The sequence below is a fragment of the Podarcis erhardii genome (genome assembly GCF_964252035.2).
Source record: "Podarcis erhardii genome assembly, chromosome: 3".
Classification (NCBI taxonomy): Eukaryota; Metazoa; Chordata; class Lepidosauria; order Squamata; family Lacertidae; genus Podarcis; species Podarcis erhardii.
In genome coordinates, this window is record NC_138507.1 from 108987938 (window position 1) to 109010768 (window position 22831).

General features: G+C 40.9%; 1 long non-coding RNA gene across 1 annotated transcript; it reads left to right on the forward strand.

The window, feature by feature from the left end:
- The first annotated feature begins 163 nt into the window (after positions 1 to 163).
- Positions 164 to 21728, forward strand: LOC309338039. Its single transcript, XR_014154608.1, has 7 exons — positions 164 to 1564; positions 1785 to 1892; positions 3172 to 3912; positions 7014 to 7663; positions 19923 to 20837; positions 20923 to 21208; positions 21500 to 21728. It is a non-coding gene; the product is annotated as an uncharacterized lncRNA (long non-coding RNA).
- The last annotated feature ends 1103 nt before the right edge of the window (positions 21729 to 22831 follow it).

Consider the following 22831-nt stretch of genomic DNA (forward strand, 5'->3'; position numbering starts at 1 on the left):
ACAACTCGCTCTCGCTACGGGCAAGGCGGGCCTCGTCGTCCTCCTCCTCCCACCCTCACCCAATCCTCGCCTCCCGCACGGAAGGAGCGGCGCGGCTCAGCCAATGGCGCCCTAGCTTGCATGCCGCGTCCGAGGGGCGGCGGGTCCTGAGGAGGTGGAGAAAGAGGGGGGGGGGAGGAAGGCTGCCGCTTGGTGGGAGGGGAGATGGCGGGGCGGGGTGGCTGGAGGAGGAGGCCGCATAAAGGGACGTACATATAAAGGGCCGAGGAGGGAGGATCTGCCGAGGGACAGGGAAGCGTTGGGGAGAAGAAAGGGGGGGGGGGGCCGGCTTGGCTTCAGTTTACCTCAGAGATTAAAGATTTGAAACGCGCCTGCCTTTGGGTTGTCAGTTGGCGGCGGTTTCACGGGGAGGGGGGGGGGGTCTATAAAGGATTTTCGAAAGTTATTAAACGCTCCTGTAAGGATTCGAGTTGCCTCACGTCGGAAGTGCCCAGCGTCTCTGAGGGAACAGGGGACTTGCTGGACTAGATGGGCCGCTGGCCTGATCCAGCCGGGCCTGCATTCTTATGCATTGCGATAAAGGGCCTTTATCCCAGAGAAAGATTGGGGAGGGGGTTAAAAAAGAGAGAAAGAGTTCTTCTCTTCTCCCCCCCCCCCCGTCCCCGCTTAGGTAGGAGGGAAATTTAAGGAGAAGGGGTGAGAAACGGGGCGGGAATAATATTAGCATAAATTATTACGACCGGTGATCTCATGGCGAGAAAATGATTAATCGGTTCCTGGGGCGCGCGGGGGAGGGGGCTGGCAGAAAGACACGGATCTAGGCAGGCACGCACGCACGTGCGCACCGCGGGTCAGTTCTGCAAAGGGAAGAGCAGACCTGACAGCTCGGCCCTTCTAAGGAGAGCCCGGTTTTTGCTCCTCATGCTGGCTGGGTGGCATGTGGGAGCGGAAACCTCTGGCTCGTGTGGGCACCAAGCAACTGTGGAAGCAGCTGCAGAGTAGAAAGAAACCTTGGTGGAAACCAGGCTGAAGAGCGCGCACGCAGGGCGCGCGGAAGGGTAGGTAGGTGTGGAGCCAGTTTTGGAAGCGCATTGTTGCATTGCTCCAGATCCCTACATGTTGTGGTCGCCCCTGCTGCTCCTTACCCTTCTGTGCAGTTTCTCGCTCCTCTCTGCTGCCTCGCTGCTGTTTCAGAGTGAACAGGTGGGGGGTTCTTTTGTTGCTTCTATGGAGGGAAATGCTATGCTTTCCTCTTTTGATGCTACAATCCATAGGGTTGTGGTGGTTTCTGCCATCAGCAGTGCTTCCTATGGTCTTAAAAGCAGATACTGTTATCTCATAGAGTAATATAATGTGAAGGTGGCTGAAATCAAATCAAAACTTAAAACCTAGAGTCTAATTGGAGGGGGTATTACTGAAACGTTCCTTAAATGACTCAAACTTACTCTGAAAGCCTTGTCCTGAAACAGGATTCAGTGGAGTAAAAGCACCTGTACATTCCAAGAATTTGTTCGTACTGCGATGACACATCAGATGACATCCATGAAATTGCCTCATGTTTCTTGTGAGTATATAGTATTTGTTCCTAAAACCCATTGTGGTTCCAAAGATCTGCTCTGGGGAATGAAATTAGTTTGCATACCACTTGAACTAGCAGTTGTTGTACAAAATTAGGATCTGGCTCTTGAAAAAAATGGCAGAATATTATTATTATTGTTATTGTTATTTGTTGCCTATCTGACTGGGTTGCCCCAACAAGTTACTATAATTTTATTGCTTCATAGTGATGTGGCCAGATACTTTCAAGTTACCTTTATTATGAGGACTAGAAACATTTCTGTAGTGAGAACTCAGATTCTTGGACAAAAGCTGGAAAAGAGCTGGAAACTAAAGTAAGTTTTCCATTGTCAATTAATATGCCTCGGGAACAAATTTGTATAGTCTTTGGCTTCAAGTGTCCAAAATTGTCCAGAAGCAAAGGGTAGTGTTTACTGTGTTTTCTATACGAGATGGAAAACAAATGTCCATGTTGCTTGGTTGATAGTCATAATATTGAAAACTTTACAGAGCTCGGGTAATTGGAATACATAAAATAGGGGTACCAAATCACCACATGAACTCCAAATAATGTTGTGTGGTACACAATGGTATCTCCTGTATTTTAGCACCTATGATGAAATACTAGTCCCTGGATCCCAGAAAAAGCATGGTTTAATAAATATAAGACATAACATGGTTATTTCCAGAAGGCCATATACTTCTCAGGACCAGGTTACTTGAGAGACCACTGTATTCCTTATACACCCAGTAGATCGCAATGGTCTGTAGGAGAGTTTCTCCTCCGTTTCCAAGATTTCAGAAGTGTACTCTGCAGTAACTCAAGAGAAAGGCTTTTAGTGTGGCTGCTCCTATTCTGTAGAACAGCATTCCTGTCAGGTAGGACAAGCACTATTTGCCCTTTCTGGGAAAGATTGAAAAGACATTTTTTACCTTGACTGTCCACTTGTTAAGAGATTTAGTCTTATTTTAATTGTACTTGCTTTTGTGTTTTTTAACTGTTTTTAATTATGTATAAATTGAAACGGTGGTTTACAAGGTGATTATACTGATAATACTAATAATCCTCCGTACACTACTTTGCTTGGTGTTTGTTTTTATTTCTGCTGACTGCTTATATGCTGCTCTGCTGCATCATGATGTAGGAATGTTTTTGTTTTAATAGTCTTACTGTAATTATTTAATCTTTCTGTAAGTTGCCCAGGTAAGCTGTTAAAGGATGGGGTGTAAATCAAATAAATACAATGCAATACAATGTGTTCGTTTATTTTCTTTTCTTCCTCCAAGGAGCTGATAGTTGTATACACAACCCCACTTTTTTTCCCCTTACGTGATGGGTTTGGCTGAATGGTACTGATTTTCCCAAGGACATAGCCCATGCAACCCTATACTTAACCTACTACACCAGATCTGGAGATGTGGAAAGGGCACCAAATTGTAAACATGCTCAGCCTGGGAGGGGAGCAGTTTTTAAAGTCTTTCCAGTAAAAGTCAACAGGAGGGAAATCCCTTACAGTGGGTCTGGGGGCTGGGGTAATGTTGCACCATCGCTGAAGGTTCGCCATAGCTTCAAGGGTATCAGATTTGTTATGTGTATGCTCTTCCCCTGTGCAGCCCACACCTCCACTCCATGTCATCTGCTGGTGTATGGGAGGATTTTACCAGCTATCTGTCGTACTGGCGGCATATCTCAAGTTCTGCCACTGTAACAGCTTCCTCTGATTCCTGTGGGCCATTCAGCAGATCTCAATAACGTTGCTTATGGTGAGTTCCATGGCAGGGGTGATTACTGAGCTCTCTGGTCAAAATCCTATACACTCTCCACCATAACATGGAGTGGTCTTGCACTGGTTATTTGTTTCGGCAGTGCCATTAGCATTGTTCTCTGTCCTCAAGGTTAACCCTACTGCAAGGGGTACACCTGTTCAGAGCTATTACAACATAAATAAAAATAAGAGAGAAACCTTCAAAGTAAATAGGGAAAAAATGTCAGCACAATGTCAGAATATTGCTGGGCCGGGATATCTCATTCTTTCCCCATCACTACCTGCACCCTCCATGCTGAAAGATATATGTAGTAGAAAAGTGCTCAAAACTTCTAAAGTTGCTAAAAGAATAAGTTACTTTAAAAAAAAACCAAAATGATGCAAGCAGAGGTTGTTGAATTGCTTACTACCAGTTGTGTCAGTAGCACTTTACACAGAACTCCAAAGTGTAATAGGTCTTCCAGTTGTGAATGTGGACATGGAATTTACACTTTCTTAATGACAAAGTGCTGTGGCTTGATAAATGGGGCAGTGTGACAGTTCCTACAAAAGACCCTATCTTGAGAGAGATCTGGGTTCCCAGCAACAGGTGAGTAACCAATATGCACTTCTAGATATTTTAGAATGTATTTATCTTTATTGTTAATCGCTTCAGGATGTTTCACAGGAAGTGATGCATAAATTAAATAGTAATAGAAGCTGTAAAGCGCTTAATAAAAAGAACCCCTATGTAGCATGCATAAAAACAACGCAAAACAATTATCAGTAATATACACATTAAATCAGAAAGTTTTAAAAACCAAGTGCATAGTTAATTAGATTATGTCCTGGTAGACTTTTCAGACCAATTAATTTTTTAACAGGCATCTGAAGCACTACAACAAGGGTGCCTTCCTCATGTTAATAGGCAGGGAATTCCAAAGCACACTGGAAGTTCAACTCACAGCTGTGGAGTGAATATCAAATATCATTTGTAAAAGCTCTAGTTGACAAAGCTGGATCCAGAAGCACCCGCACACTGTGTATTTGGGACCTAAGCCCCAAATAACTGAAAGACCACCTCCCTACAGACCCTCTCAAGTGTTAAGATCAGAAGAGGGAACTCTCTTGGTAGTTCTACCACCCTCAGAGGTTTGGGGAATGGTAACACAGGAGAGGTCATTCTCTGTGGCAGATCCAACATTGTCAAATTCCCTCCCCACAGAAGTAGTGTCCTGTACTTTCATTCTATGGCTGAGGCTGTAGCCCACCCTGGAACTTTCTGATGAAGTGTGGGTAACAAACAAACAAACTCCTTCAGAAAGGAGCACAGTCCCATCCAAGACAAGCAATTGGCCTGTTTTTTTTTGACACGAGCCAGTCACCCACTCCACTGGGATTTAAGCTCAGTTTAGTTGCCCTCATCTAGAAATGGTTAAAAAAAAAATCTAGAACAACCATGGTATCCAGGCACTGGTGCATAGCCTAGAGAGTCAGTGTAGGAGAATGCCATGGTCATTGCTATCAAAAGCTGAAGGGACACTGAAGGAGCAAGACTGCACTGTCCTTTTTCTGCTCTCGATAGAGGTCATCCATAGGGTAACCAAGGCCAATTTGGTCCCATAGCAAGGCCTGAACCCAGATGGGTCCTAGAATGGTAACAAGTATCAGCAAAGCAAGTGGAATTTGCCACTGATTGGTAGGTGGTCCAAGCCAATGGGTGTAGGGCTGGCGTTTTTAGGACTGGCCACACCATTGCCTCTTTCAAGGCGGCAGAGACTGACAGGCATCAAGAGGGTATGTAGTCAATCAGAGAATAATGCATTTTATTTGTGTCATGTGAGTGCATAAACTGAAAGGGATCCTACAGGGCATTGCAAGAAATGGCATTAGGCACTTCAGTTGGAACTGCAACAACTGCGGAGTCAAGGTCTCTCTCCAAAGCCGAGCACTTTTATCCTAAAAATATGCAGTTAGTTGGTTACAGCAGGTTCTTGAAGGCTCCAGGGGTCCCTCCTCCACAGCAACCTCTGAATACTCAAAAGAGCTTGGCTTGCTGGCTGCTAGAGGATGCAGCACAGCTTACAAAGTATGCTTCTTTTGCTGCCTATATTTTCACATGGCAGACGCAGTTATGTGCCCTAACCAGTGTTCAGTTGACCTTAGAACAGGCCTTGAGCTTTTCCTTGCAATTAATGAATATTGATCACTGGTATAATACAGTCTGGCAAACAGCCTTAATGGAAAAGTTGTTGTACAAACTGAAGAGGGCAAGGGGAGAGAAAAAACAAGGTAATTTTACACAGTTTGTGTATGATTTTATTAAATATACAAAGGGAGCAGCACGTGGACGAGAAATACCTACAGCATATATTGCAATACGGCATAGATAAGCAGGAACTACTCATTAGCTCATTCCTATTCTTGTGTGTTTTCCAAGTTGATTTATTGAAGAGTTCATTGAACTAGTATACTGTAATCACCTCAGTAATATGTACTGTAAAATAATATGTTTAGTATTTTACACACACACACCCCGTGACTCGCTTTTTGTCAGTCGTGTCATGTCTTGTTATTTAGGTGTGTACAATTTTGTAATAGAAACAATAAATATATTAGAACTATAGAACAAGACTTGATCTCTAGTCTACATCCATATTATTTCACAGTCCGTAATTGGTTGAGCTCTACAACACTGAAGAGGAAGCCCAGGAGCAATTGTGCCAACTACCTGTCTTATCTGAGCAATGATAATAATAATAATAATAATAATAATAATAATAATAATAATAATAATAATATTTTTTAATACCTGCCCATCTCTTCTGTGTTGCCCCTGCCACTTTGGTTGGCTATGAAGCAGGGTATCAAATTGGCTGGAAAAAGACCATGGCCTATCTCAGTTTAAGGCATCTTGTAACATGATTACACACTAGATTATAATTTGGATTGTGTTGTTTTTCCACTGTTCCTTCAATGAGGTGAGGGTGATATATGTGGTTCTTCATGCGGTACTTTATCCCAACATTCCTGTGAGGTAAGTTAAGCTGAGATGTAGTTATAGCTCAAGATAACCCAATGAGCTTTATGACTGCCTGAGTAGAGACTTGAAACCTGCTCTCCCAAATCCAGCACTCCCAACTGCCATGCCATACTGACTCTCTGGCTCATGTATTTGGCTGTTTGCTGATATCCACCTGTTTCTCCATGTTACGGGAATGTGAACTAGTTACAAGCCAGTATTAACTGGAAACACATATACATAGGTAGGAAAACATTAATTTCTCTGCCTGTCATAGTCTTGCCATTCTTTGAATTCAGCAGATGTATACCTCTAACCAGCATATACTGGGGATAAATGAGAATGGCTGTTGCACTTTCCCCCTGTGGTATTTGATTGGCCTCTATTGGAATAGCAGATGGAGGAAGTCACTTCCCCCCTAACCATATCACACTGGTGTGAGGATGAATGGGGAACATTGCCTAGTGAATCATAGAATCATAGAGTTGGAAGAGACCACAAGGGCCATCGAGTCCAACCCCCTGCCAAGCAGGAAACACCATCAGAGCCCTCCTGACATATGGTTGTCAAGCCTCTGCTTAAAGACCTCCAAAGAAGGAGACTCCACCACACTCCTTGGCAGCAAATTCCACTGCATTGGACGTTGACGAAAGCGCATTGATTCTTGACACAAACTATTGCTTTTGTAGCTCAGGAACTAAAAGAAGCAAAGGAATTCCTGTCCCCCTATGATATAAGAACGTTGTGACTTGCATTCAACAAGAAAAAAAAATTAGGACTTGTGAGTATTACTTCGTCAAGATGATTATTCTAGCCTGCAAGGCCCAGCAGGTGGTGTGAAGGCGCTCCATGATACAATTCAGCAACTAAATCTAAGAAAATGTAGCCCTGAGCAATGCCTGGAAGGGGAAACCACCTTGACGCTATATATAAGCTGTTCTGTACTCCTGAGAGGAAACGTATATGTGTAAGTGTAAATGTAACTGTAATCAATGCACTATTTGTTGGGTTGATAGCCAATCATGTATTGATACCAATGCTTTTGAAATGCGGCCTCATCGTCTGATGAAATCTGATTAGGCTCACCCATAATATAGTTGCTTCTCTCATTGCCACTCACAAAATGTCAAATTGTGGGATCCACTTTTCCCCTTCGGAATCGGTGTAATAGCTAGGAATGCTGGAAGAAGTTCACCAAATCCAAGTCTCTTATCTGCCCCTTGAAATGGAGTTTCCTCAAGGAGCTTACTCTGCTTTCCAGGGTGAATTTGGATTCTGTGTACCGGTACTTGTTCGTCCAAGGATCACTTGGTCCAAGTATAAAGCCATATTTTTAGTGGTATGTATTTGGCAGTGAGAGATTTTACTTTCTTGGGCTCCATGATCACTGCAGATGGTGACAGCAGTCACAAAATTAAAAGACGCCTGCTTCTTGGGAGGAAAGCAATGACAAACCTAGACAGCATCTTAAAAAGTAGAGACATCACCTTGCCAACAAAGGTCCGTATAGTTAAAGCTATCCCAGTAGTATGGAAGTGAAAGCTGGACCATAAAGAAGGCTGAATGCTGAAGAATTTATGCTTTTGAATTATGGTGTTGGAGGAGACTCTTGAGAGTCCCATGGACTGCAGGAAGATCTATCCATTCTGAAGGAAATCAGCCCTGAGTGCTCACTGGAAGGACAGATCCTGAAGCTGAGACTCCAATACTCTGGCCACTTCATGAGAAGAGAAGACTCCCTGGAAAAGACCCTGATGTTGGGAAAGATGGAGGGCACAAGGAGAAGGGGACGACAGAGGACGAGATGGTTGGATAGTGTTCTCGAAGCTACCAGCATGAGTTTGACCAAACTGCGGGAGGCAGTGGAAGATAGGAGTGCCTCGTGTGCTCTGGTCCATGGGGTCACGAAGAGTCGGACACGACTAAATGACTAAACAACAACAATTTGGTTTTATGTTTATGTTATAGTGCTTTCTTATCTAGACACAGATGACTTGCACACACAAAAAAGACTCCCTTTTATTTGTTTCTACCTGCCTCATTTATATTTTCTGTGGGTAGCTTGCAGAAATAATACTCTGTCACCAGTAGTAAGCAGCAGGGTGGGTTGCAGACACTGACCTTACCTCCTAGCAGGTGAGTCGATACTGCTTCCTGGGAGGGAGGGCAATGTGATGCAAATGTAAGGCACTGGATTGGTTCCACTGGAGCACTTTCATTGTAAAACAATGTGAAACTTTAAAACTGAATACAAGTTATTTAATTTATCTGTGTGAACATGTCCTGTGCCTATGCAGATTTTTAAGGGCAAATCCTTTAAAACCTATGCAGAAGCATCAAGGTAAAAAATAAACAATAAACTACCTTTGAGGCAGTGCTGCTTCTGTTCTTGTAAAAGCTACTTATTGCCTTTTTAAAAGTCCAAATATAGATCGTCCAGCTGCCCACAGCCTGGTGTGGCTACTGCACGAGACTCCTTGCTGCCACACAATTTGACTGCAAGATGGCAAAGCCCTTTGGTTGTGACAGGACTTGATGGGTATTCCATCACTTGCAGGGAGAATTTTATGGAAAAAACACAGCTGCCTCCATGTAAAAACTCGGGGCAACCTCATGAAGGGATCGTCAGACTGCAGATTCTGAAATGGACGCATGATCTGATCTGATCCACCCAGATCAAATCAGGCGAGTTTGCTTTTGAATCCAAGTTTGACAGGTCCTTTTCTCATCCCTGCATAACATTTATCCCCGTCAGTGCCTTGGCTCTCGTTGGCTAAAATACTGAAACGTGAACATTTGGGCAGAGATACTTTTAGCATCCATAAGTAAAAAGGGTTACAGCCTTTTAAAATTTGTGATAATTGAGAATCCAGGGAGGAGTCTTATAATATCTTTCAAAAGCATGATCCATTGTGAAACCCTCTTCACAATCTATCAATTAATTATAGCTAGATAATTGTTAGCCTTTATTAATCAGAAATATACTTTGGTTGAGAAATTGGACTAATCACTAAGATGATGCATCTGTAGCAGAGTGAATTGATTTAAATCAAGTTTTTCATTGATTCTTATATTTCCTAAACAATGGTGCAAATCTGACCACTAATCCATGCTAATTCACAACTAAACAGAGTATTAGTTACATTGTCACAGTCTTATAATGAAGCATTGCATCTGTCAGACCATACAATTTGCATGAGCTCCCACCCTTTTCCCTGCTATAGAGGGAAAGTGTTTAAAATATTTCCAAATAGGGTAATTCTTATGACCAGCAACTATGATGGTATTACCACATTTGGGCACCATACTAACCACAGTTTAGTGTTGCATGAGCAAGCCGAAATGGGCAGCAGTGAGCCTCTTGCTTCTGCAAGCCCTCCCTTCCCTTCTCTCCCATGTAGTTGGGAGGAGGAAGTCAGAAGTTTTCACTTCGCCTTTTGCTTAACTGTGGTTTGTGATTTTGTCCACACCAACCAACTATAGTTAGCATTAAAACTCATTTATTTCTAACAAGCCAGCTTGAAAGCTGTAGTCTCTTTCCCTGGACAAGTCATATATCTGAGAATTAAGATTTTCCTTCCTTTCATGAGATCGTGAAATGCCAAGAGCACAGAACCAGCAAAGGTGTGTTATATAGTTCCTTTGCGTCTTCCCACTCCTACAGAAGATGTTTTATGACCTATTACTCCCATGACTCAATCTGGAAATCAGATCCTTTGCCTCCTCACTAAATTATTTCTGCTTAGCTTTTTGGAGACCATGTGTGTTATTTTTGGGAGAAGCCTTTCATATACATATATCTTATTACTTCTGTGTATAAAACAAATGATGATTTATGCCTTAGATTCTCCAAAGTCAGGATATTTATCTACAATTTTACAGTCTGCTAAACTTGTATTTAGATTTCTTCCATTTTGAAAAAAATTCTGAATAAATTGCAAAACAATTAGCACATAAACCACCAGATTACCTGCATTTTTCTGTGTATAAGACTATATTTCCCCCCAAATTTTTAAAGTTTAAAATTGGAGGTCGTCTTATACATGGAATGTTGCAATTATTTATTTCTTAATTTTGGGCTGAAAAAATAAGGGTCGTCTTATACATGGGGGTGTCTTATACCTGGAAAAACACGGTAATTTTCATAAAGCAGGTGAAAATACTTAATGTTAAAATACCATCTTGTCACTAAATGCCAGTCAAAGTGAAAGAGACTTGCAATGTTTCCAGATTTCCAGTTAGAAAATGAGCATGTCTCTTGGGCAACAGAACTGTCACCTAGCAGTAAGAACTTCCCAGGCAATTTATGTTGATTGTGCACACACCATACATGTGTCTAAATGCACCTTATTTGATTGTATCCTTACCTGTTCCTGGAAGAAACTGCTGTATATAAGAAGGTGAAGTACTGGGTGTGTGTGCTTTTTAATATTTTTAAATTTTATTTCTTAATAAATGATACAGAAAATGAAAATAAACAAATGCTGATTAAAAAAACAACAACATATACCCCCGGCACTGTAAACATAGACCCTACATGTGTGCTTTATAATCAAATACAGGGGTGGGGTGTGTGCTTTATAATCAAATACAGAAAACAACTTCTTTACTAAATTTGTCAACTTCTAAAATAAATTTCCAAGCTGAAATTAATGTGGTTTCCTCCTAATCTTTAATTCACAATTCTGCCACATTAGATCAAAGGTGTCTTAGAAGACACGAAAAAAATACAATCCTATAAATTTAATAACAACAACAAAAATAACCATTGTACATTGATGGTCCTATATAAATAGTCCATCTTCTTTTGCCATTCTAGCCTAAAACGATTAACGGTTTAGTGGACCCACAAGAATCTCAGTGAGACACTTAAACACAATTGCGACAGATCTGTGCAAACATTACAACTTCTTAGCAACGGTATCTGGAGAGGAGGACCTCAGACATATACTCAGATCCTAGAACTTCCTGAAATTGGGAATTGTTTGAGCTGGAGCTTAAAAGTCCCTTCCTTGGAAATATTAATTGGAAATAATAATTGAGGGAACTAGACTACCTTTATTAACCCAGGTCACACCAATACAGGAGTTGAAGGAATATCTATAGATAAGCTGGTGGCGTATAAACACCAGGCCAGACCTTTTGTTCCTTAGCCAAAGTTGCCTCCAGTTTTTGAGCCTAGGAAAAATATTGCAGTTGACTTGGGCAGAGGGCATTTGCAGGTAAGAATTCAGAAAGGCTTGAGCACTCCACTCCTGTCTGTTGACTGTCCCCTGCAAGTATCCTTGCATTTGTGTACTTCTGTCCTAAGAGAGCAACTCTGAAATAATCAAATGGGAAGTTTTGGAACAGTTTAAATTCACTGATGGGTCAGTCATCTGATCCATAGTGGACAGTCACGCCTCTCAACTTCTACAGAATCCCCAAAGTTGTATGCCATGTGGTTGCTCAACAGCACAAAATATTGAGATGCCTCTCTAAGTTAGGAATTACAGGAATTTCTGTTAGGAATTAGAGGAAGAGAAATTAACAGGAGTGATTATAAACTTTTCCTATATGCAGTGACTGCGGCAAGAATTCTAATGGCCCAAAAATGGAAACAAGAGGAATTACCAACTTTGGAAGAATGGAGGTTGAAACTTATGGACTTTGCAGAATTAGATAAAATGACTGGGAAAATTAGATACCAGAAAGATCACAAGTTCACTCAGGACTGGAGAAAGTTTACGACTTATCTGGAAAATATTTGTGATGAACAGACAACGCTAGTTGGATTTAAAGAGGCTTTGTGATGAGAAAGGGTATTGTAAAGAGAAAATGAGATGTAAGACATTATAAATTGGCAATATATTATAAAGGAAATGTGGAACAAATATAAAAACATGAGGATTGTGGGATGAGCTGGTGGAAGTCAAAAACTTGTAAACTGTTGAATATGGTTGTGTTTGAACAATTGGTAAAAGAAAAATCTTTTAAAAATTAAATAATAATAAAAAAGAGATGCCTCTCTAAGTACAGTCATACCTCGGGATAAATACACTTCAGATTGAGCGCTTTTGGGTTGCCCTCCGCGGTGACCCGGAAGTAACGGAGTGCATTACTTCCAGATTTTGCCGCTCGCAAATGCGCAGACAGTCAAAATGACGTCATGCGCAGAAGCGGCGAAACGCGACACGCGCAGATGCGCTGTCGCATCTTACATTCTGTTCGGAATGCGAATGGGGCTCCGGAACGGATCCCATTCGCATCCCGAGGTACCACTGTATACACAAATAATAAAAGTATTCCTGCAACCTAAAAGCAGAGGAAGGGAGGGAAACATCCTATCTCTATGATGATGTATAATCTAGAACAGAGGTAGGCAACCTAAGGCCCGTGGGCCGGATGAGGCCCAATCGCCTTCTCAATCCAGCCCGCGGATGGTCCAAGAATCAGCGTGTTTTTACATGAGTAGAATGAGTGCTTTTATTTAAAATGCATATTTTGGTTACTTGTGGGGCATAGGATTTCGTTCATTTCCCCCCCCAAAAATGTAGTCCGGCCCCCCACAAGGTCTGAGGGACGATGGACCGGCCCACAGCTGAAAAAGGTTGCTGACCCCTGATCTAGAACACAGCATATAGGAAGAGTTAACCCTTTCTTCTCCTGCCACTAGCCCTATTAATTCCCTCTCTAGCAGTTGCTATTAGTTCTGGGAGGGAAGCGATATTAACTTGCAGCAGGGAAAAGCAATAATAATTGAGGCCATGACATGGGGGGGGGGCGTGTTTAATCCCTCAACCCCCACAGTCCTTATTCTATTATTTTTTTTTATAAATATTTATTAAGGTTTTTAAATATAAATGCACACATAATAAACAATCTTACTTCTATCACAACAATTTCATCACTTCTTTGGACTCCCTCACGTCTCCCGCTCCCATTTACATCGTTAAAAATTTTTTCCAAACAAATTATCAACTTGTTTACAATCTCATGTCCACTCATTCAAATATAATCTAGCACTTCTTCCAAAAAATTTTATATTTTCTTTAGTCTCACTTATCATCAAATTTAAATCTAGTTTAGTGGTGACCAGTTTTTTATAATCTAGCATCCTCCTTAACATTCAACCAAATTACAATGTTTTTGTAGATACATCTTGAATTTCTCCCAGTCTTCCTCCATCTTCTCTTCTCCCAGATCACGGATTCTGCCGGTCATCTCGGCCAGTTGCATATAGTCCATCAGCTGCATCTGCCACTCTTCCAGTGTGGGTAGATCTTGAGTTTTCCAGTTTTTTGCGATGAGAATCCTTGCTGCCGTTGTTGCATACATGAAAAATGTTCGATCCTTCTTTAACACCTTCTGGCCGACAATACCCAGAAGGAAGGCCTCTGGTTTCTTTGTGAAGGTATACTTAAATACCTTTTTCAGCTCATTATATATCATTTCCCAGAAGACCTTCACCTTAGGGCATGTCCACCAGAGGTGAAAGAATGTTCCTTCATTTTCTTTACATTTCCAACATTTATTATCAGACGAATGGTATATTTTGGCAAGTTTAACTGGGGTCATGTACCATCTATATATCATTTTCATAACATTTTCCTTCAGAGCATTACATGCGGTGAAGTTCAGCCCAGTGGTCCACAACCTTTCCCAGTCCTCAAACATAATGTTATGCCCAATGTCCTGTGCCCATTTTATCATAGCCGATTTAACCATTTCGTCTTGTGTATTCCATTTTAGCAGCAAGTTATACATTCTAGATAGTACCTTGGTCTTTGGTTCTAACAATTCTGTTTCTAACTTCGATTTCTCCACCTGGAACCCTAACTTTTTGTCATTTTTAAAAACTTCTTTAATCTGAGCATAATGTAACCAGTCTCGCACCTTATCCTTCATTTTCTCCAAACTCTGCAATTTCCAATTGTCTCCATCTTTTTCTAATATTTCCCAATATTTTGGCCATTTGGCCTCCATATTGGGTCTTTTTCGGGCCTTAGCCTCCAGAGGTGAAAGCCACCTTGGAGTTTTATTTTCCAATAAGTCTTTATATTTTGTCCAGACATTAAACACTGCTTTCCTGACAATATGGTTCTTAAAGGCCTTATTGATCTTAACTTTGTCATACCATAAGTATGCATGCCAACCAAAAGCATTGTTAAAACCTTCCAGGTCCAGTACGTCAGTGTCTTCGAGAAGTAGCCAGTCTTTTAGCCAGCAAAAAGCTGCGGCTTCATAGTACAACTTTAAGTCTGGCAGGGCAAAGCCCCCTCTTTCTTTCGCATCTGTTAATATCTTAAACTTAATTCTGGGCTTTTTGCCCTGCCAGACAAATTTAGATATATCTTTCTGCCACTTCCGGAAGCACTCCGTTTTGTCCACAATCTGTAATGTTTGAAACAAAAACAACATTTTTGGCAATACATTCATCTTAATAGCAGCAATTCGGCCTAACAAAGAAAGCTTCAATTTTGTCCAACTATCCAAGTCTCTCTTAATTTCAGACCAACATTTTTCATAGTTATCCTTGAATAGACTCAGGTTTTTTGCTGTTATGTTTACCCCTAGGTACTTTACCTTTTTAACCATAGTTAATTCTGTTTCTCTCTGAAACCGTTCTGACTCTATGTCTGTCAAATTTTTTCCCAGCACTTTGGTTTTCTGTTTGTTTAATTTAAATCCCGCCACCCGACCAAAGTCCTGTATCAATTGTAATACTCTTTTCGTACTAGATTCTGGCTCCTGCAGGGTCAAAACTAGGTCATCTGCAAAAGCTTTAAGTTTGTATTGTTTCGCTCCGACCTGAATCCCTTCCACCAACCGGTCCCCTCTGATCATGTTCAAGAGCACCTCCAGAACCGAGATAAATAACAGAGGGGAAATCGGGCAGCCTTGTCGTGTTCCTTTTTCAATTTTGAACTCTTCTGTAACCACATTGTTAACTATCAGTTTGGCCTTTTGTTCTGAATATATTGCATCAATCCCATTCTCAAACCCCCGTCCCACTCCCATTTCTTTCAAATTTCCCTTCATAAATTTCCAAGAAATATTATCAAAGGCCTTCTCCGCATCTATAAAAATTAACACTGCTTTTGTATTTATGTCTGTTTGCAAAAGTTCCAAAATGTCAATAATGTTCCTAGTATTAGCAAACATATGTCTACCTGGGAGAAAGCCTGCCTGGTCTTTATGAATTACTTCATTAAGAACTCTTTTAAGTCTACTTGCCAAAATGTCTGCAAATATTTTGTAATCCACATTCAGAAGGGAAATGGGACGATAGTTTTTGAGTTGTGTCTTTTCAGTTTCAGATTTTGGTATCAATGTGATAAAAGCTTCCTTCCACGATTCCGGCGCCTTCTTCCCTTCCATAATTTCATTACAGACCTCCATCATTGGTTGGATCAGATAGTCTTTTAATGTCTTATAATACTTGGAGGTCAAGCCATCTGGCCCTGGAGATTTGCCCAGTTGCATGTTCTGAATGGCTTGTTCAATCTCTTGTTGTGTTATTTTGTTGTTCAGGATTAATCTGTTTTTTTGTGACAACTTTGTTAGTCCATTTCTTTCCAAAAATTGTTTAATCTCAACCTCATCTTGCGGCCCTTGAGTGTATAATTTTTTGAAGTATCTCTGGAAGCACTTTCTAATTTCCATGGGGTTCTAAATGTTTCTTCCTTCAATTTCTAGGTTTGTAACTGTATTTAATTTCTGTCTCTTCTTCAACTGCCAAGCAAGCAGTTTCCCACATTTATTCGCCGATTCAAAAGTTTTTTGTTTCATTAATTTAATCTTCCATTCTATTTCTTGGTTTATCAATTTGGAATATTGTGCTTGGTATAGTTTAATTTCTCTCAGAATCGGCTGTGACTTCGGATTTGATCTTAATTTCTTCTCCAATTCTTTAATTTTCTGCAAGATCTTATCTTTCCTTTCATTTTGTGTCCTTTTCTTTACGGCGTTCTGTTGTATCAAGAACCCCCTCATCACAGCTTTGCTTGCGTCCCAGATAGTTCTTTTTTCCACCGTAGTGTTCATATTTATTTCGAAATAATCCTTCAGAGTTTTTTGGGCCTTCTTAATAATCTCCTGGCCTCTAAACAAGCTATCATTCATCTTCCATCTAAAGGAGCCGGTTGGCAAAAGTGTCATATCCATCTTCAGCGCGTTATGGTCGGAGCAGGTCTTTGGGCAGATTTCCACTTTTCTAACCTTGGGTGCCAGACCTCTAGTTATCCATATTTGGTCGATTCTTGTCCAAGTCAGCTGGGCTTCAGAGAAGAATGTTCCCTCTCTTCCCAGGGGGTTCTTAGTTCTCCAAATGTCAATCCAGTCCATATTGTCAGTCATTTCAAAAAAGGTCTTTGGTAGTCTGCCGTCTTTTGTAACATTTTGATTTTGTGACTTATCCATGTTAGTCGATACGACCCCATTCATATCTCCCATCATAATGATGTTGTTGTAGTCCAGATAGTCCAGCATAATCTCATGCAACTTCTTATAAAATTCCGATTTCCCATCATTTGGTGCATAAATTCCTAATATCAGAATCTTTTCTCCTTGATGTTGTATCTCAATTGCTAATATTCTTCCATGTTCATCTTTGAATAAAAATTTAGGTGACAGGCTCTCTTTTGCATATATCACCACTCCTCGCTTCTTTACTCTGTCCGAAGATATAAATTCTTGACCAAGTCTTTTGTTTATTAACACCTTTCTATGGAGCCTAGTCACATGTGTTTCTTGTAAGCAAATAATGTCCAATTGTTCTTTTTTTAATATATGAAAAATTTTCCTCCTTTTTTCCGGGATGTTACAGCCATTAATGTTCCAACTCAAAAGTTGCAGAGACATCCTGAATAAATCTGGTTATTTTTCAAGGGGTGGTACCTTATTCAAAGGATCTTCAGGGTCCAAGGGTGCAGTTACCTCTGGTGTTTCAGGCCCTGGAAGTTGGTCAATTCCTTTGTGAAGGTCCTCTCCGTATACGTTCAGAAATTTATCTCTATCTTCCAATGTTCTGATTTTGATCTTCTTCCCTCTAAAGGTAAAAGATAGTCCTTGAGGAAATTCCCACCTAAAGATGATTGAATTCTTCCTTAGTAATCTTGTCAACTCCAAATAGTTAGATCTAAGATCTAACAGTTGTTTAGGAATATCCTTGTAGATCTCAATTCTTTTGTCCAGAATGTCCAGTGACTTTCCGTAGTGTAGGCCCAGAATCTTGTCCCTTTCCTCCTTTGACCTCAAAGTTATCAAACAGTCTCTGGGCTTCTCTTTCTTTATAAGTCTTCCGAGCCTAAAAGCTGAAACAATTTTAAAATCCTTTTCCTCTAAGCTCCAAAATTTGGAGAATTCTTTGATCAAAAACTCAGCTAGGTTGCCTTCTTCCACTTCTGGTATTGCTCTTATCCTTAAATTGCTCTCCCGGTTCCGCAGTTCAATCATAGATAGATAGGTCTGGTGTTCACCTACTTGTTTGCAGAGTGGTCTTACCTCTTGTTCTAAATTTTCAAGTTTTTGGCTGGTGTCTTCAGCCAATTTCCGATTTTCCCCTTATTCTAATCTCTCCCCCTGTTACTTAAGATGTTAAAACTAGACAAAATGCAATCACACCTTTAATGTCTCATCGAGTTTGGCCCTTGCTCTGCTTTAAAATAAAACAGTGGTACGACAAGGTAAAAGCTAATAGAGCATTCAAAAACCATATTGTCAGGAAAGCTGTGTTTAATGTCTGGACAAGATATAAGGACCTATTGGAAAACAAGACCCCAAGGTGGCTATCACCTATGGAGGCTAAGGCTTTGAAAAAACTCAATATGGAGGCCAAGTGGCCGAAATATTGGGAGATATTAGAACAAGACCGAGACACATTGAGATTGCAGAGTTTTGAGAAATTAAAAGATAAGGTGCGAGATTGGTTACATTATCACCAAATTAGAGAGGCCTTTAACTTGGATAAAAAAATAGGCTTCCAGGTGGAAAAATCTAAATTAGAAACAGAATTGCTAGAACCCAAAACTAAGATACTTTCGAGAATGTACAACTTGCTGTTAAAATGGAATACTCAGGATGAAACAGTTAAATCAGCTATGATTAAATGGGCACAGGACATTGGTCATAACATTATGTTTGCTGACTGGGAAAAGTTGTGGACCACCGATATGAAGTTTACGGCATGTAATGCCTTAAGAGAAAATATTATGAAAATGATCTATAGGTGGTACATGACCCCAGTCAAGCTTGCAAAAATTTATCACCTGCCTGATAACAAATGTTGGAAATGTAAAGAAACTGAGGGAACATTCTTTCACCTTTGGTGGACATGCCCAAAGGTTAAGGCTTTCTGGGAAATGATCTATAATGAACTAAAAAAGGTATTTAAACTTACCTTTCCTAAGAAACCAGAGGCCTTCCTTCTGGGCATTGTCGGCCAATTGGTGCCAAAGAAACATAGAACATTCTTTATGTATGCAACAACCGCAGCAAGAATACTCATCGCAAAGTATTGGAAGACACAAGATTTGCCCACTCTGGAAGAGTGGCAGATGCAAGTGATAGACTATATGGAACTGGCAGAAATGACTGGCAGAATCCGAGACCTGGGAAAAGAGTCGGTGGAAGAGGACTGGAAGAAGTTCAAAGAATATCTCCAAAAGCATTGTAAAATGTTTGAATGTTAAAATGATGTCGGATATAAAGATAATATGGCATTAGTGACATGGTAAAAAGAAAAATGCAAAAATGTTTTAAAAGAAAAGGGTGTAAAGGCCAGAGTAATATTATGTCGAAACCAAACAAAATGATATAAAGGGATTAAGTTATAAAGAACATGTGAAAATGGATTTAAAAAGAAAGGGAAAATTGAAGACATAATAGGTTGAAATCTATAATATTGATTAAGATTGGAAAGAGGGTAAGGAGCTGCTGAATTTGATTTTGTAAAGGGGAATGCAGGAAAGGGAGACGTGAGGAAGTCAGGAAAGAGGGTTATAATGATAAAAATTCAAAAACTAATTCCCCCCCCTTTTTTCTTATCTTCTGTTCTTTCTTATTTTTTCTGTTATATGTTTTTTATTGTGTCTTTTATTATATTGCTCTTTATTGTATCTTTTTTCTGTTGTGTTTGATTGCAATATTTGTTTTATTATATAAAATCAAAATAAATATCTCATAAAAAAATAAAAAATAAAACAGCAGGGCTGCCCTTATGTTCTTCTAAAAGGAGATGTGCCTAGCTGCTGAGTATGAACAGGAATAGTACTTTATTTGCCCCTGGTTTTTGCTTGTAACATACCACTGTTTGAATATCATGAGGTGATTTAAAATTGGCGGGGGGGGGGGGAGGGTCTTGTCTCAGGATGGAGGACTAAATTACATGAGCCATGCAGTCCAATCTTGTGCTTGTTTACATGGAAGAAAGTCCCACTGTATTCCCACTGTATTACTCTCAGACAAGTGTGCGCAGGATTGCCTTCATTTTTGCAGTGATGTGCCTTAGGAGCCAGACATCCCAGCACTGTGCTATCATGTTACGCAGAGCTTCATAAGTAATTTCCTGAGACACCCTCTGAATACCTCCTCTTTTTATTCCCTGCTTCCTTTTTCAGATGCAGACTGCAACATGGCTGCATTTAACTCTCCTGTTCCATTTTTGGCTGTGCAGAAGAAGCCGCTCTGCTCCTTGTCATCATTTTTTAATTCGTCAGGAAAGCGTGGGGAGCAGTGAGTAACTTCAAGATCATTCTGCACCTTTGATCTTAATTTCCAAATCCTGTAATTTCTTTAAAGTACACACACTTTTCTCCCTCTCGCCACCAAACACACAGACTTATTTGAGTGTTAAACAGGATTTTAATGAGTCCCGCAAGAGAGTGGGAAAAGCAGCTGTTCAAGTTAGTTTCTATAAATAATTCTATATGATCGTTGCTAAACTTTTAAGAGCCACTGCTGGAGCTCGCCTGTTTCCCCTCATATCCTTTGGAAAGCAGGAGTGTGCGACTTTTCGCCCAAGATCTTGCACATATATTCATCACAAGGAAAACGCTGTACTGTGTATCACACGATGCTCTCAATTTAATTATGTTAGACACAAAGTATTCCTGAGTGTGAATACCAGCTACGGATATCTGCATGGTGCTTAAAATATATATATGTATTTTAGTGAAAAATGAGTATACAACAAAACACATCGATGCTGTATTCAAGACTGGACCTTCCTTCGCCCAGTTCATTCTTTCAATAGATGATCAAGCCACGGTTATCCATTCTATTTTAGTTTATTTATTAGATAATTTAGTAACACCCAAGCTAGACTGCACTGTCTTGTATATAAACCTGCCTCTGAAATGCAACCACAACTTCTATTGGTGCAGAATGGGATGGCCAGTTCATTAAATGTCAACACATTGAATGCAACTACAACACTACTCTGTGTTTAAAGCACTAATTATGCAACAAAATGGGCACCCCTCTCATTTAACTCACAATTAGGGAGTTTGAGAGGCATAGACATAGCCCGGGGGGTGCAGGGGTGCTGCTGCTTCCCCCCCACCCGCCATCAAGTAAATATAAATACAGTACTTAATTAACTGACCAATTGTGTTACAGAAAACTTGGTTCTGCCCCCCCCCCAAGTCTGGCTATGCCCGCGTTCAGAGGTGGCTTTAGGGTAGCTGCACTGGTCAATTGAACTCAACAGCAGGCGGTGGCAGATTTTTGCCTCGCACAGGGTGCCACTGAAAATTGAAAGGCCAAAATCTGCCCTGGCAAGTTCCATAGTTGATCAAAGGCTCAAAAACCTGAGAAGTTCTCCTGCACAAGCCCTGTTGAAATTAACTGGAGCCACGCAGGAGATGTTTCGATGGGGCTTGTGCAGTAGACATCTCATAGAGTTGTTGTTGTTTAGTCGTTTAGTCGCGTCCGACTCTTCGTGACCCCATGGGCCAGAGCATGCCAGGCACTCCTGTCTTCCACTGCCTCCCGCAGTTTGGTCAAACTCATGCTGGCAGCTTCGAGAACACTGTCCAGCCATCTCATCCTCTGTCGTCCCCTTCTCCTTGTGCCCTCCATCTTTCCCAACATCAAGGTCTTTTCCAGGGAGTCTTCTCTTCTCATGAGGTGGCCTAAGTATTGGAGCCTCAGCTTCAGGATCTGTCCTTCCAGTGAGCAGTCAAGGCTGATTTAGAACACTATAAAAATGAAGAGCTTTCACACGTGGGTGAGGCCACATGGGTGCTTTGTGCGATGCATATTTGTTCATTTAGGCCTGCGTTCTTCAACCTGGTGCTCTCCAGATGTTCAGCATAGACTGGTGGAGGGTACCAGGTTGTGGGAAACTGATTATGGGATCTAAAAAAAAAGGTAAAGGACCCCTGACAGTTAAGTCCATTTGCGAACGACTCTGGGATTGCAGCGCTCATTTACTGGCCGAGGGAGCCGGCGTTTGTCCACAGACAGTTTTTCCGGGTCATATGGCCAGCATGACTAAGCCGCTTCTGGCGAAACCAGAGCAGCGCATGGAAACGCCATTTACCTTCCCACCGGTGCGGTACCTATTTATCTACTTGCACTTTGACGTGCTTTTGAACTGCTAGGTTGGCAGGAGCTGGGACCGAGCAGCGGGAGCTCACCCTGTTGCGGGGATTCAAACTGCTGACCTTCCGATTGGCAAGCCCAAGCGGCACAGTGGTTTACACCACAGCGCCACCTGCGTCCCCTTGATTACAGGATCTACTACCGTACTAAAAATGTTGTGAGCCAGAATATCAAGGGTCCATTCACCTGCTTGTCTTCCATTGTGATCATGATATACAGGGGAATCCCCACTGATATGTTCCGCCCCTGGCCTGTTACATTCCTGCTCTGTCCCCTTTCGGCACCAAAAAAGCACATATCTTCGCAAGAATACCACGGGGGTCTTTGTCAAACGCCTTCTTGTTAAAAGACAAAAACAAGAACCATTGTTCTAAAAGGTGATGCATGCCAGTTCATCCTACTGTGCCCTTGGGTAATGAGAAAATTTTGTCCGTAATTATTACACATGCCCGATCATTTTCATATCGTTTATTTATCAAGTGTGCATATCACTCAGGATGTTACGGTACTCTGAATTATCCTCACAATGCAGGACGAGAGATTCTTAGAAGACTGGAGTAAATATACGAACTATTTGAAAAGTCATTGTAATGAACAGATTACACTAGTAGGATTGCAAGACGTTTTGTAAGGATGATTATTTGAAATATTGCAAGAAAGACTATGAGGAGAATTATTGGTTAATGATAACTAAGGGTAATAGAGAAATTAAGAAATGCAGAATTAGTGATAAAGAATGGAAAATCATCAGAGGTGTTGACGGAAGTCTAAAATACTGTATAAGATAAGAAGTTATGTTATATGATTGTTGGAAATGATATGTTAAAAAAACCAATAAAAATGTATAATAATAAAAAAGAATAATTATCCTCACAACGACTCTGCGTGGGAGGTTAGGCTGGGATGGCAGTCTGCTCACCCA